General features: G+C 38.2%; 1 protein-coding gene across 9 annotated transcripts in view; it reads left to right on the forward strand.

Annotated features, from left to right (window-relative positions):
* Positions 1–15,952, forward strand: part of LOC128692563 (protein tramtrack, alpha isoform) — a 397,508-nt gene that overhangs the window by 59,795 nt on the left and 321,761 nt on the right. The gene's annotated exons all lie outside the window — the stretch shown is intronic.

Genomic DNA, 15,952 nt, shown 5'->3' on the forward strand with positions numbered 1-15,952 from the left:
CCATAAAGCGGAAACCGCCGTAAAGTGGAACACCCTTTTTTTCCACTTACAAATGCATGCAAACACTAGATAACAAGTTTACACTAACATATATTAAGTTAGCAATAGAACCAGGCATCAAAAAACAATAAAAAAGTACAATACACACATAGTGCACTCATTACTTACCTTAAAATATTTATAGTCTTAATCTAGGGTGAGACAAGTAGTATTTATTGTAAGAAATCAAGTGTGGTATGTATGGTAGTCAGCCAGGCTACCATACCAGGCCACCCCACCCACACATACAATTCTATGATATTTAAGCATCCCAGAGCGATAAAATGTATATACAGTTCACTCATTACTTACCTTAAAATATAGGGTGAGATGAGTAGTATTTATTGGAAAAAATCAAGTGTGGTATGTATGGTAGTCAGCCGGGCTACCATACCAGGCCAACCCACCCACACATAATATTCTATTACATTTAAGCATCCCAGAGCGATAAAATGTATATACAGTTCACTCATTACTTACCTTAAAATATTTGTAGTCTTAATGTAGGGTCAGGAGTAAGTAAATGAGATAAAACGAATAAATGAGAGAGAGAAAGAATGAGTGCATGAGAGAGGACAGGCGCAGAGTTATGTAAACAAACCAGGTGAACGTAAGTTTTGTAAACAAAGTGTACACGTCTGGTTTGTGTACAAGTTACATTGTGTACAGGTTGTCTCTACATTGATACGGTAGAATAAATAAAGAAGAACACTCCCATTCTCATGTAACATCATTTTGAGAAGAAATGATGCTCTGAGTGAAGGCAATGGAAGTAAGTCACTCTGACTTTTTTGGGTTATCCTAGGTTCTCTACACATATGTTGTTATGTATGATAATCTATGTAACTGTATTTGTGTATACCTGAATAAACTTACTTACATACGAAAGGAATAATTTTCTACAGTTACCCCCAGTAACACATTTTCTCTTATGTTAGATTAGAGAAAATGTTATTCTTGGTGTCACTTGTACAAGTAACCTGGCTACCACATCTCATATTTATGTTTATTTATTTTCTTTTTCTGTCTCATAAACACGCTAGATAACAGGGATATCTTGCTACTCCTACTTACACTTTGGTCACACTTCACAGACACGCACATGCATATATATATATACATACATCTAGGTTTTTCTCCTTATTCTAAATAGCTCTTGTTCTTTTTTATTTCTTCTATTGTCCATGGGGAAGTGGAAAAGAATCTTTCCTCCGTAAGCCATGCGTGTCGTATGAGGCGACTAAAATGCCGGGAGCAATGGGCTAGTAACCCCTTCTCCTGTATACATTTACTAAAAAAGAGAAGAAGAAAAACTTTATAAAACTGGGTTGTTTAAATGTGCGTGGATGTAGTGCGGATGACAAGAAACAGATGATTGCTGATGTTATGAATGAAAAGAAGTTGGATGTCCTGGCTCTAAGCGAAACAAAGCTGAAGGGGGTAGGAGAGTTTCAGTGGGGGGAAATAAATGGGATTAAATCTGGAGTATCTGAGAGAGTTAGAGCAAAGGAAGGGGTAGCAGTAATGTTAAATGATCAGTTATGGAAGGAGAAAAGAGAATATGAATGTGTAAATTCGAGAATTATGTGGATTAAAGTAAAGGTTGGATGTGAGAAGTGGGTCATAATAAGCGTGTATGCACCTGGAGAAGAGAGGAATGCAGAGGAGAGAGAGAGATTTTGGGAGATGTTAAGTGAATGTATAGGAGCCTTTGAACCAAGTGAGAGAGTAATTGTGGTAGGGGACCTGAATGCTAAAGTAGGAGAAACTTTTAGAGAGGGTGTGGTAGGTAAGTTTGGGGTGCCAGGTGTAAATGATAATGGGAGCCCTTTGATTGAACTTTGTATAGAAAGGGGTTTAGTTATAGGTAATACATATTTTAAGAAAAAGAGGATAAATAAGTATACACGATATGATGTAGGGCGAAATGACAGTAGTTTGTTGGATTATGTATTGGTAGATAAAAGACTGTTGAGTAGACTTCAGGATGTACATGTTTATCGAGGGGCCACAGATATATCAGATCGCTTTCTAGTTGTAGCTACACTGAGAGTAAAAGGTAGATGGGATACAAGGAGAATAGAAGCATCAGGGAAGAGAGAGGTGAAGGTTTATAAACTAAAAGAGGAGGCAGTTAGGGTAAGATATAAACAGCTATTGGAGGATAGATGGGCTAATGAGAGCATAGGCAATGGGGTCGAAGAGGAATGGGGTAGGTTTAAAAATGTAGTGTTAGAGTGTTCAGCAGAAGTTTGTGGTTACAGGAAAGTGGGTGCAGGAGGGAAGAGGAGCGATTGGTGGAATGATGATGTAAAGAGAGTAGTAAGGGAGAAAAAGTTAGCATATGAGAAGTTTTTACAAAGTAGAAGTGATGCAAGGAGGGAAGAGTATATGGAGAAAAAGAGAGAGGTTAAGAGAGTGGTGAAGCAATGTAAAAAGAGAGCAAATGAGAGAGTGGGTGAGCTGTTATCAACAAATTTTGTTGAAAATAAGAAAAAGTTTTGGAGTGAGATTAACAAGTTAAGGAAGCCTAGAGAACAAATGGATTTGTCAGTTAAAAATAGTAGAGGAGAGTTATTAAATGGAGAGTTAGAGGTATTGGGAAGATGGAGGGAATATTTTGAGGAATTGTTAAATGTTGATGAAGATAGGGAAGCTGTGATTTCGTGTATAGGGCAAGGAGGAATAACATCTTGTAGGAGTGAGGAAGAGCCAGTTGTGAGTGTGGGGGAAGTTCGTGAGGCAGTAGGTAAAATGAAAGGGGGTAAGGCAGCCGGGATTGATGGGATAAAGATAGAAATGTTAAAAGCAGGTGGGGATATAGTTTTGGAGTGGTTGGTGCAATTATTTAATAAATGTATGGAAGAGGGTAAGGTACCTAGGGATTGGCAGAGAGCATGCATAGTTCCTTTGTATAAAGGCAAAGGGGATAAAAGAGAGTGCAAAAATTATAGGGGGATAAGTCTGTTGAGTGTACCTGGTAAAGTGTATGGTAGAGTTATAATTGAAAGAATTAAGAGTAAGACGGAGAATAGGATAGTAGATGAACAAGGAGGCTTTAGGAAAGGTAGGGGGTGTGTGGACCAGGTGTTTACAGTGAAACATATAAGTGAACAGTATTTAGATAAGGCTAAAGAGGTCTTTGTGGCATTTATGGATTTGGAAAAGGCGTATGACAGGGTGGATAGGGGGGCAATGTGGCAGATGTTGCAAGTGTATGGTGTAGGAGGTAGGTTACTGAAAGCAGTGAAGAGTTTTTACGAGGATAGTGAGGCTCAAGTTAGAGTATGTAGAAAAGAGGGAAATTTTTTCCCAGTAAAAGTAGGCCTTAGACAAGGATGTGTGATGTCACCGTGGTTGTTTAATATATTTATAGATGGGGTTGTAAGAGAAGTAAATGCGAGGGTCTTGGCAAGAGGCGTGGAGTTAAAAGATAAAGAATCACACACAGGGTGGGAGTTGTCACAGCTGCTCTTTGCTGATGACACTGTGCTCTTGGGAGATTCTGAAGAGAAGCTGCAGAGATTGGTGGATGAATTTGGTAGGGTGTGCAAAAGAAGAAAATTAAAGGTGAATACAGGAAAGAGTAAGGTTATGAGGATAACAAAAAGATTAGGTGATGAAAGATTGAATATCAGATTGGAGGGAGAGAGTATGGAGGAGGTGAACGTATTCAGATATTTGGGAGTGGACGTGTCAGCGGATGGGTCTATGAAAGATGAGGTGAATCATAGAATTGATGAGGGAAAAAGAGTGAGTGGTGCACTTAGGAGTCTGTGGAGACAGAGAACTTTGTCCTTGGAGGCAAAGAGGGGAATGTATGAGAGTATAGTTTTACCAACGCTCTTATATGGGTGTGAAGCATGGGTGATGAATGTTGCAGCGAGGAGAAGGCTGGAGGCAGTGGAGATGTCATGTCTGAGGGCAATGTGTGGTGTGAATATAATGCAGAGAATTCGTAGTTTGGAAGTTAGGAGGAGGTGCGGGATTACCAAAACTGTTGTCCAGAGGGCTGAGGAAGGGTTGTTGAGGTGGTTCGGACATGTAGAGAGAATGGAGCGAAACAGAATAACTTCAAGAGTGTATCAGTCTGTAGTGGAAGGAAGGCGGGGTAGGGGTCGGCCTAGGAAGGGTTGGAGGGAGGGGGTAAAGGAGGTTTTGTGTGCGAGGGGCTTGGACTTCCAGCAGGCATGCGTGAGCGTGTTTGATAGGAGTGAATGGAGACAAATGGTTTTTAATACTTGACGTGCTGTTGGAGTGTGAGCAAAGTAACATTTATGAAGGGATTCAGGGAAACCGGCATGCCGGACTTGAGTCCTGGAGATGGGAAGTACAGTGCCTGCACTCTGAAGGAGGGGTGTTAATGTTGCAGTTTAAAAACTGTAGTGTAAAGCACCCTTCTGGCAAGACAGTGATGGAGTGAATGATGGTGAAAGTTTTTCTTTTTCGGGCCACCCTGCCTTGGTGGGAATCGGCCAGTGTGATAATAAAAAAAAAAAATAAAATATTCTATTGTCGGGTGTATTTATCATCTTTTTATGTTATGTATCGTGTTTATTATATAATTTTGAAAAAAATATAATGGATGGATTAATGAAAATGTGTATATTAACGTAATATACAACATTTAATGAGACTCGGTGATTATTATTATCATCATTTCTAATATGGCGTCACTTGTGCAAGTCGTCTGCTACCACATCTCATATTTGTTTATTTATTCTATTGTGGGGTGTATTTATCATCTTTTTATGTTATGTATCGTGTTTATTATATAATTTTGAAAAAAATATCATAGCTGGATTAATGAAAATGTGTATTTAACGTAATATACGACATTTAAATGAGACTCGATGATTATTATAATCATTACTAATATGACGTCTGGAGACATAAGACACTCTTACTGATTTTAATGTGTATCTGCATGCCAGCACAGTATGTAAGTTTATTTAAGTACAGGTATACATAAGTATAATTATCAGAGTATATATAAAATATGAAATAACTTTTTAAAACATTTGAAATTTTGGAGTTTCCAGACAAAATGGAGAGACTTAGTGCTTACTGAGCTCAAGAAGAATGTAAACAAACAGGGTGGGGTGCGGTGACCGTATTAGAAAGTCAGGTGGGGGGAGCCGTATAGCGAGTTTTGGTCATAATTTGAAATGACCGTATTAGCGGAACGCCGTAAAGCGGGGCCCTCCTGTACTATACAGTCTCTTCCTAAGAATAGGTCAGTAAACAAACTGGTCGATAAGTGAGGAGCATACTATACTGGTAGTGGGTTTGTATAAACCATCTTTAGATATTGTTTTAATGTCACCTTTGCACCATTTATAGCATTTTTAGTATAGTATTTTAAAATATTTATACTGTATATTGTAATAAACAGAATAGAGGAAATCAAATCTAATATACACTACTTACGTATGCATACTGGTCAGAGAGCTGGTCGTAAGTCCTAGCGGTTGTTACGCGAGGGGAGACTTCACTGGTATTGGGTTTCTCATCCATCTTAGATATGGTTTTAATGTCACCTTTGCACCATTTACAGTAGATTGCCATTTAACGTGGTAGTTACATTCCTGAAAATGCCGTGTTGGGCAAAACCGTGTTAGACAAACTGAGGAACTTGTGGGAAAAATAGGGTTACGTTCCTGATTTTATTATGAAATTAATCTTTCTCTGAAGGTAATTAAACCTTAAGTACAAATTTTGCTGGAAAACTTATAGAATTACATTCGTAAAAAGTTTAGGGGTTGTGGCGATATTTATGCATTGGCTATTTTGCCCACTTTGAGCCCTATTTTCAGCCAATTCCATTGTTCCAGTTGGCCAAACTCGGCTATTTCGCTAGTGTTCCTTCCATTCTGTCGATTGAGTACAAGAAATCACCCATTTACCTATCTCAACAAACCACTAAAGTGATCAGAAATTGGTTATTTGGCCAATTTCACACACAAACAATTGCCAATTTAAAAATAGGGTCCAGAATATACTGGACATTCCTGGCACTAAAAAGCATTTCCTGTTCCTTGTCACGTCTCCAGGCCCCTTTTTTATTATACACGTACTTGCTTTCCATTTTGAATTTTTATTCACACTAATAGAAGATTTACTGCTATGCAGACTACTGTACGTATTATTATAATTGTACAAATGTCAGTATATTTGTGAATGCGTATTAGACCAGTCAATTGGACACACATTGGACGAGTGACATTAGTGTATTTCTGGAATACAGTGGACCCACGCCTTATGATATTAACCCTTTGAGGGTCGACAGGCCCTCTCCGAAACTCGTTCTCAGGGTCGGCCAAATTTAAAAAAAAAAAAAAATTATTTTCTCTTGTGAAAAGATAGAGAATCTTTTCCCGATCATAACGACACCAAAAGTTTGAAATTTGATAGAAAACTTACGAAATTATGCTCTCGCAAAGTTAGCGGTCTCGGCGATGTTTACGCATCGGCGATTTTGCCCACTTTGAGCCCCATTTTCGGCCAATTTCACTGTACTAGTCGACAAAAAACATGAATATTTCGCTAGAACTCCATTTTTTCTATCGAATGGGTGCAAGAAACCACCCATTTATAAATTCAACTATCCAGTACAGTGGTCAGAATTTAGCAATTTTGCCAATTTCACACAAATTTCAAAAGATGCCAATTTCCAAATAGGGTCCAGAATAAACAAGAAAGACATTCCTGGCACTAAAACGACATTTCCTCTAGTCATTAGTCACGTCTCAAGGCCCCTCTTATATTCTTTTGCTTTCCACTTTGAATTTTTATTCTCACAAAAAATATAAGATTTACTGTTATGCATACTACTGCATTAGTGTAAAAAATGGTATAAATATTATTGGTGCACTTGTGAAAGAATATTAGACTCACCAGTTGACGTGTATTGCACGCTTGGCACAATTTGTTTACTTTTGAAGTTTGGTAAAAATCGAACATTTCTGCTACTTTGAGCTCAATTTCAAGGCACCTTTCGTTGTAAAACCAGTCAAAATCATCTCAATTTCAGTAATATGTCTTCCATTCTATAAAATGAGACCAAGAAAACTAGAATACAACAATAAATACCATACGAAAATACACTGCAAAGTCGCTGATTTATTAAAAAAAAATGGTAAAAGTTTTTTTTTTTCTCATTATGCACTGTGTGCTGCAGGATTTTTTTTTAGACTGTGCACACTGACCACATAGACCCATTCTTTCATATGAAGGCCTACCAGCTTTCTCCCACTAGATTTGAGGCCGCTAGAATTTATGAGTACTAGTACGTCAAAAACCCCTACGCGTAAGACGTACTAGTACGACGAAAACCCTCAAAGGGTTAATCTGTTCCTGAGAGCTCATAGTAAGCCGAAATTATCGTTAGCCGAATTAATTTTCCCCATAAGAAATAATGGAAATCAAATTAATCCGTTCCTGACACCTCAAAGTATGAAAAAAAAAATTTTTACCACATGAAATATTAATTTTAATACACAAACTGAAGAAGACATGCACAATTACTACTCGACTAAGAACAGAATACAGTGGAACCTCAAATATCGAGCTTTCTTCGGTCCAGAAGGCTGTTCGAGTGCCTTTACTGAATGAATTTATTCCCATCAGGAATAATGTAAATTAGATTAGTCCATTTCAGACCCTCAAAAATACACTTATAAAAGCACTTACAAAAATATACTTACATAATTGGTTGTGTTGGGAGCAGTTCGATTTTTGAGGTTCCACTGTACATGACAATTACCTTTATTGAAGATCTGGTGATGATTGATGGGATGGGAGGAGAGGAGTGTGTGGAAGTTATTGTTTAGAAGGGGGATCCCCTTCCATTAGGAATTGAGGTAGCAAGTCCTTTTCCAGGGTTACTTCCCTTCTTCTTTTAATGCCACTAGGACCAGCTTGAGAGTCACTGGACCTCTGTCGCACAACAAATCTGCCCATAGAGCTCTGTACCTCCTGTTCCTTTAAGACTTTCCTAAAATGGGCCATAACATTGTCATTGTACCGGTTGCCGACATGGCTTGCAGTAGCTGTGTCAGGGTGATTTTCATCCATAAAGGTTTGCAGTTCAACCCACTTTGCACACATTTCCTTGATCTCTTTTTTTCAATTCCATACTAATACCACAGAGATGGCACTAGAAGCTTTCTTGGGGTCCATGATGACTTATTTTGCAGTTACAAGCACTAAAAACACTGGGATAATGTGAAACGTACCGAATGTAAGCGTAGATGTGACTGCACTGGCTGGCTTCTAAACACTGGTGGCGCTGAGGCCACACGTGGGACGCGTCCCAGACGAATCACGTAAGGTGAGTTTTTTATTGTGAGGTGAGGCAAAATTTTTGCGTTCCAATGCTTCGTATGGCGGATTTAACGTAATGCAATGCGTTCGTAAGGCGAGGATCCACTGCATTGACAAAAAATCAAACTTTTTTGCTGCTTCGAGCTCAATTTCAAGCAACTTGAAGTCCTGAAACCAAGAAACTGATAATAAATCCATAAAAACTATCCAAAAATACACTGCAAAGTTGCTATATTAAGCCATATACACTGTCAGTTTTGTTTTTCCTATCATGCACTGTGTGGGACAGGATTTTCTTTATAGTATGCAAACTCACTGCACAGACCCATTCTCTTGTATCTGGGCTTATCTGAGTGAGCTGAGCTCATCACATAGTTCTACAGCATGAACCCTTAGTCAGGAAAACTGTCAAAAATTTAATATTTCTGCTATTTTGAGCCTGAATTCAAACTACTTCCAGTCCTGAACACAAAAATTATCTCTATTCCAGTAGCATGTTTTCCATTCTATCAAACAATACCAGGAAACAACTATTAACCCCCCTTTGACTGTTTCGGCCGTATATATACGTCTTATGAGTCAAGTGTTTCAGACGTATATACACTCAATAATTCTAGTGGCTTCAAATCAAGGAGGAAAAAGCTGGTAGGCCCACATGTGAGAGAATGGGTCTGTGTGGTCATTGTGCACCATATAAAAATCCTGCAGCACGCAGTGCATAATGAGAAAAAACTGACTGGTTTTTTTTTATTAAAATGCTGATTTTGTGGTCTATTTTCATATAGTATTTATGGTTGTATTCTCGTTTTCTTGGTCTCGTTTGATAGAATGGAAAACATGTTATAGAAATAGAGGTGATTTTGATTGGTTTTTACTATGAAAAGAACCTTGAAATGGAGCTCTAAGTAATGAAAATGTTTGATTTTTGCTGATGTTCAAAAGTAAACAAATGATGTCATATTCCAATAAATGTCCAAGTAGCCATTCTAATATGCAGTCATGAATAGGTTGACATTATTTATACTATTATTACAATATTGCAATAGTCTGCATAACAGTAAATCTTCTACTTTTTGTTTGAATAAAAATTCAAAATAGAAAGCAAGGGTAGTATCAGAGGGGCCTGTAGACATAACTGATGAACAAAGAAAATGTTATTTTAGAGCCAGGAATGTCTGCATTGTTCATTCTGAAATTGGTCAAATTGCAAATTTCTGATCACGTTATTGGGTAGTTGAGATCAGTAAATGGGCATTTTCTTGTACTCAATCGATAGAAAAAATGGAGTTCTAAAGAAATAGCTATGAGTTTGGTCGACTGGAAAAATGGAATTAGCCGAAAACAGGGCTCAAAGTGGGTGAAATCGCCGATTCATAAATATCGCTGAGGTCGCTAACTTCGTAATTCCATCAGTTTTCCAGCAAATTTCATTCTTTTGGTGTCATTACAATCGGGAAAAGATTCTCTATCATTTCATTTTTTTTTTGTTGAGACGCCTCAGGATTTGGGGCTGCGACAGTCAAGGGGTTAAAGCCATCCTAGGGAGCAACTCAAAGTTTCACTGCATGGGAGCAGGAGTTTTTTATGTTGTGCACACTCGTCGCATTCTTTTTATGTCTAGGCCAAAATTTACCACTCATGGGAGCAGGAGTTTTTTATGTTGTGCACACTCGTCGCATTCCTTTTATGTCTAGGCCAAAATTTACCACTCACAACTTGTTTGATGGAGCTGAGCTCAAAATATAGATCTGTGTAATAACCCTGGCATCAGTTGTTTAGATCCATGTACAAGACAGTGAAAGGGTTAAGTACCCTGTTCCTTTGTTGCTGAAGAAGTGTTTAGAAAATGTATAGAAAAGGGAAAATGCAAAAAGCAAACAGGAAAATGAGAATAAAAGAATTATTGCAGTCTCTCCTCAGTGAAGTACTTGTTTACCAATGACTCGGACTTACGATGGACTCTCTTGACCCGTATGCATACCTAAATAATGTGTATTAGAGCTGATTTCTTCTATTCTGTTTATTATAATATACAGTACACTACTGTATAAACATTTAAAAATATACCAGAAATGTTATAAATGGTGCAAAAGTAACATTAAAGCAATATCAGAGATGGTTGACACACACCCACTTCCTTTATATTTTTGAAGAGTTTCAAGAGTTTAGCTACTCCCGGAGCCCGGCCATGTGCCAGGCTTGTCTGGTGCTTGCCTAGTCTACCAGACTGTTGCTGCTGGATGCCTGCTGCCCCACATATCCATCACAGCCTTGTTGATCTGGCACCTGGTGAAGATACCTGTCCAGTTTCCTCTTGAAGGCTTCTACATTTGTTCCAGCTGTGTTTCTGATATCTTCTGATAAGATGTTGAAAAGTCTGGAACCCTGGATGTTGATACAGTGTTCCCTTATTGTTCCCACCGCACCCCTGCTCCTCATTGGGCTTATTTTACACTTCCTCCCATATCTCTCCTCCACTGTGTTGTTAACCCTTTGACTGTCAAGGTCGTATATATACATCTTACGAGCCACTGTGTTTGACGTGAATATACTCATAAATTCTAGCGGCTTCAAATCAAGCAGAAGAAAGCTGGAAGGCCCACATGTGAGAGAATGGGTCAGTGTGCACCATATAAAAAAAAATCCTGGAGCATGCAGTGCATAATGAGAAAAAAAAAAACTGACATTTTTTTTAATTAAAAATGCCGACTTTGTGGTCTATTTTCGTATAGTATTTATGGTTGTATTCTCGTTTTCTTTGTCTAATTTGATAGAATGGAAAACCTTATAGAAATAGAGGTGATTTTGATTGATTTTACTATCAGAAGAACCTGGAAATGGAGCTCAAAGTATGGGAAATGTTTGATTTTTGCCGATGTTCAAAAGTAAACAAATGATGTCATTGTCCAATAAATGTCCAACTAGCCATTCTAATATGCAGTCATGAATGGGTTCATGTTCTTTATACAATTATTACAGTATTGCAGTATTCTGCATAACAGTAAATCTTCTATTTTTTGTTTGAATAAAAATTCAAAATAGAAAGCAAGAGTAATATCAGAGGGGCCTGGAGATGTGACTGATGAACAAAGAAAATGTTATTTTAGAGCCAGGAATGTCTGTATTGTTCATTCTGGACCCTGTTTTGAAATTGGCATATTTTTTAATTTGCATGAAATTGGCCAAATTGCAAATTTCTGACCACATTATTGGGTAGTTGAAATCGGTAAATGGGCAGTTTCTTGTACTCAGTCGATAGAACAAATGGAGTTCTAAAGAAATAGCTATGAGTTTGGTCAACTGGATCAATGTAATTAGCCGGAACTAGGGCTCAAAGTGGGTGAAATTGCAGATTTGTAAATATCGCCGAGGTATCTAACTTCGCGAGAGCGTAATTCCATAAGTTTTCCATCAAATTTTGTTCTTTTGGTGTCATTACCACAAGGAAGATTTTTCTCTATCATTTCATAAGAATTTTTTTTTTTTTTTTTTAATTTTTCAACAACAGGAGACACCTCAGCACTTGGGGTTTCAACAGTTAAGGGGTTAGGTGAGGAAAAGCTGTACTGAACTGTATTTGTTTGAGAGACTTTGATAAGGAAGTGTTGGGAGATGGCTATGTGACTACTGAACTGTAGTTGGCTTCTCCATAAAGACAATGGCTTCACTCATAGGCTTACAGTGAGATGAAGAAACATCCTGCGATGTTCCACATTTTCCCTTAAATTTACAATACCCTTAAAATGCTGACTTTGTGGTGTATTTTCGTATAGTATTTATGGTTGTATTCTCGTTTTGTTGGTCTCATTTGATAGAATGGAAAACATATTATAGAAATAGAGGTGATTTTGATTGGTTTTACTAGGAAAAGAACCTTGAAATGGAGCTTAAAGTAGGGGAAATGTTTGATTTTTGCCGATGTTCAAAAGTAAACAAATGATGTCATTGTCCAATAAATGTCCAACTAGCCATTCTGATATGCAGTCATGAATGGGTTGACATTATTTATACAATTATTACAATATTGCAGTAGTCTGCATAACAGTAAATCTTCTATTTTTTGTTTGAATAAAAAGTCAAAATAGAAAGCAAGAGTAATATCAGAGGGGCCTGGAGACATGACTGATGAACAAAGAAAATGTTAGATCCAGGAATGTCTGCATTGTTCATTCTGGACTCTTTTGAAATTGGCATATTTTTTTAATTTGCATGAAATTGGCCAAATTGCAAATTTCTGACCACTTTATTGGGTAGTTGAAATCAGTAAATGGGTAGTTTCCTGTACTCAATTGTTGGAACAAATGGAGTTCTAAAGAAATAGCTGAGTTTGGTCGACTGGAACAATGGAATTAGCTGAAAATAGGGCTCAAAGTGGGTGAAATCGCCAGTTCATAAATATTGCCGAGGGCGCTAACTTTGCGAGAGCGTAATTCCGTAAATTTTCCATCAAATTTCGTTCTTTTGGTGTCTTTACCCTCGGGAAAAGATTCTCTCATTTCATAAGAATTTTTTTTTTTTCCCCAAAAAATTTTCGCCACCAGGAGACACTTCGGGAGTTGTGGTTGCGATAGCCAAAGGGTTAAAAGATCAAAACACAGTTCACAAACACAGCTAGCTCCTAGGCAAGATTGGAACTGGACATGTATTCACAAAGACTGGGATAGGGGTGGCGGGCATGTCAGGGGTGGCAGGGGATGGCAGTAGGTCTCCTCTGCTGACCCACAACAAGGCAGCAACTTGAGCTGGGGAAATGTTTTCTGCGCCTACAAATGGAACTGCGTTCAGTTAATTTTGCGAAGTGTTGTATAAAATTGTGCCACAATTTTTCATTAGTGGCAAATAAATTCACGTAATACAGCCTCTCCTCACTTAACCCTTTGAGGGTTCATCCTGTAGTTCTACAGCTCTGAAGCCTGGGTTCAAGCTGCAGTTCTACGCCATGAGCTCTGCCCACTCGGATAAGCTGCGAGCAGTAAATTTGGGCCTAGATATGAGAGTGCATCTGTGTGGTAAATGTGCACCATATAAAACAAATCCTGCAGCAGCAGTGCATAATAAGAAAAAAACTGAGACTGCATTTTTTAATTAAAACGGTGACTTTGAGGTATATTTTCGTATTTTTTACAGTTGTGTTCATGTTTTCTTGGTCCCATTTGATAAAATGGAAGAGATATTACAAAAATAGTTAATTTTGATAGGTTTTAGTACTGAAAATGGCTTGAAACTTAGCTCGAAGTAGCAGAAATGTTTGATTTTTCCTGATGTTTAAGAGTAAACAAATGCCGTTGTGCATCCAGTATGCATCAGCTGGTGGGTGTAATATATTTTGACAAATGTGCTGATATTATTTACACAATTGTCACAACATTGCATAATAGTAAATCTTCTATTTTGTGGTGTGAATAAAAATTCATTATATGAATACAAAATTGAAGTGGAATTTATTCGAAGGCCTTGAAATGTAACTAATAAACAGAGGAAATGTTATTTTAGTGCCAGAAATGCCTGCAGTGTTTATTCTGGACCCTATTTTGAAATTGGAATATTTTGAATTTTTTGTGAAATGGTCAAATTTCCAATTTCTGATCACTTCATTGGTTGAAATAGTTGATAGGGAGATTTTTTGTGCTCAGTCTATGAAATAATACTAGTGAAATAGCTAAGAATTTGGTTGACTGGAATAATGTAATTGACCTAAAATGGGAGTTAAGGCGGGCAAAATTGCCAATGTGTAAAAGTAACAAAATACTCTTTGGAAAAATCTTGGACCCTGTGGACAAGTTTCAGATCTGGGGGGGGGGGGGGTGCTGGATTCTGAAAGGGTTAGAGACTGAGTTCCGCTCCTAAGACCACGTCTGTAAGCGAATTTGTCACTAACCAAGGAGCATACTGTAACAGTAGGAGGTTTGTGTCAACCATCTTTGATATGGCTTTAATGTCACGTTTGCATCATTTATAAAATTTTTGGTATACAGTGGTCCCTCAATTATCGTCCTTAATCTGTTCCTGGAAGTGGGACTATTATCGAAATAGACGATTTTCGAATCAATTTTCCCCATAAATAATGTAAATACAATTAATCCGTTCCTGACACTCAGAAGTATTAAAACAAATTTTTTTTTTTCATGTAATGTAGATGTACATAATACAATGGGACATGAATGAAACATTAACAGCATAACACTTACCTTTATTGGTGATTCTTCTTAGTGTGTGGAAGACTGGAGGAGGAGAGATTGAATTAGTTTGGAAGGGGAATCCCCTTCCATCAACACCTCAGACACCAAGTGCTTTTCTGGGGTGAGTTCTCTTCTCTGTTTCTTAATGCCACTAGGACCAACTTGAGAGCCACTGGAGTCCAGTCTCACAAAAAAAAAAGAAGAAAAAAAAAAAACTGTCCAGAGAGCTCTGGTTCTGGCATCTCTTTAAAACTTCCCTAAAATGGGCCAAGACTCTTCACTGTACAAGTTGCCGATATGGCTTGCAACATCCTTCTCAGGGTGATGTTTCCCCATAAATCAGTCTTTCAGCCTCTATGTACTCCTTGAATTCCTGCACATATTTTTCAGCTGCTTTTTGGTCTGAACTGGCAGCCTCACCATGCCTTATCACACTGTGTATGCCAGTACGCTTCTTAAATCTCTCAAACCAGCCTTTGCTGGCCTTAAATTCATCCACATCACCACTAGTTGCAGGCAATTTCTTCACCAAATCGTCATGCAACTGCCTAGCCTTTTCACAAATAATTGACGTCATAAGACTATCTCCTGCTAATTGTTTCTCGTTTATCCACACCAATAATAACTTCTCAACATCTTCGACTACTGGTGATCTCATTTTTGTCAGCATATTTACCCCCTTTGCAACAACAGCTTCCTTGATTTCCTTTTTCTTGGCTATGATGGAAGATATGGTTTTACGGGATTTGTTATACATCCTGGCCAGTTCGCCCACATGTACGCCACTTTCATATTGTTCAATGATGTTTTTCTTAAATTCAATCGTATTTCTCACCCCTCATTACCAAAGGCTTGACATGACACTAGGAGCTTTCTTTGGAGCCATGGTAGCTTATTTAGCACTTGCAAGCACTAAAATGAATGGAATACAGTGGACCCTCAGCTAACGATGGCATCAGCTAACGTTAAATCCAGCTAATGATACATTTTAAAGCAAAAATTTTGCCTCGGCTAACGATAAAAAAAACTCGCCCAACGCGATTCATTCGAGACGCGTCCACATGTGGCCTGAGCGCGCCTCAGTTGTCCCGTGGGTGCCAGTGTTTACAAGCCAGCCAGTGCAGTCACATCCATGCATACAATTGGAACATTTCATATTATCACAGCGTTTTTAGTGATTGTACCTGCAAAATAAGTCACCATGGGCCCCAGAAAGCTTCTAGTGCCAAAGGTGTGGTAAAAAAGGTGAAAATTACTATGGAAATGAAGTGGATAAACGAAAAACAGATAGCAGGAGATACTCTCTCTCAAGCGATCGTATGTAAAGAGGGTGGGAAATATGTCAGCTGCTGCTGCACCACGGTCAGCTGCTGCTGCACCACGGTCAGCTGCTGTTTACATAACTCGTG

This window comes from Cherax quadricarinatus, chromosome 30, assembly GCF_038502225.1.
Source record: "Cherax quadricarinatus isolate ZL_2023a chromosome 30, ASM3850222v1, whole genome shotgun sequence".
Taxonomy (NCBI): domain Eukaryota; kingdom Metazoa; phylum Arthropoda; class Malacostraca; order Decapoda; family Parastacidae; genus Cherax; species Cherax quadricarinatus.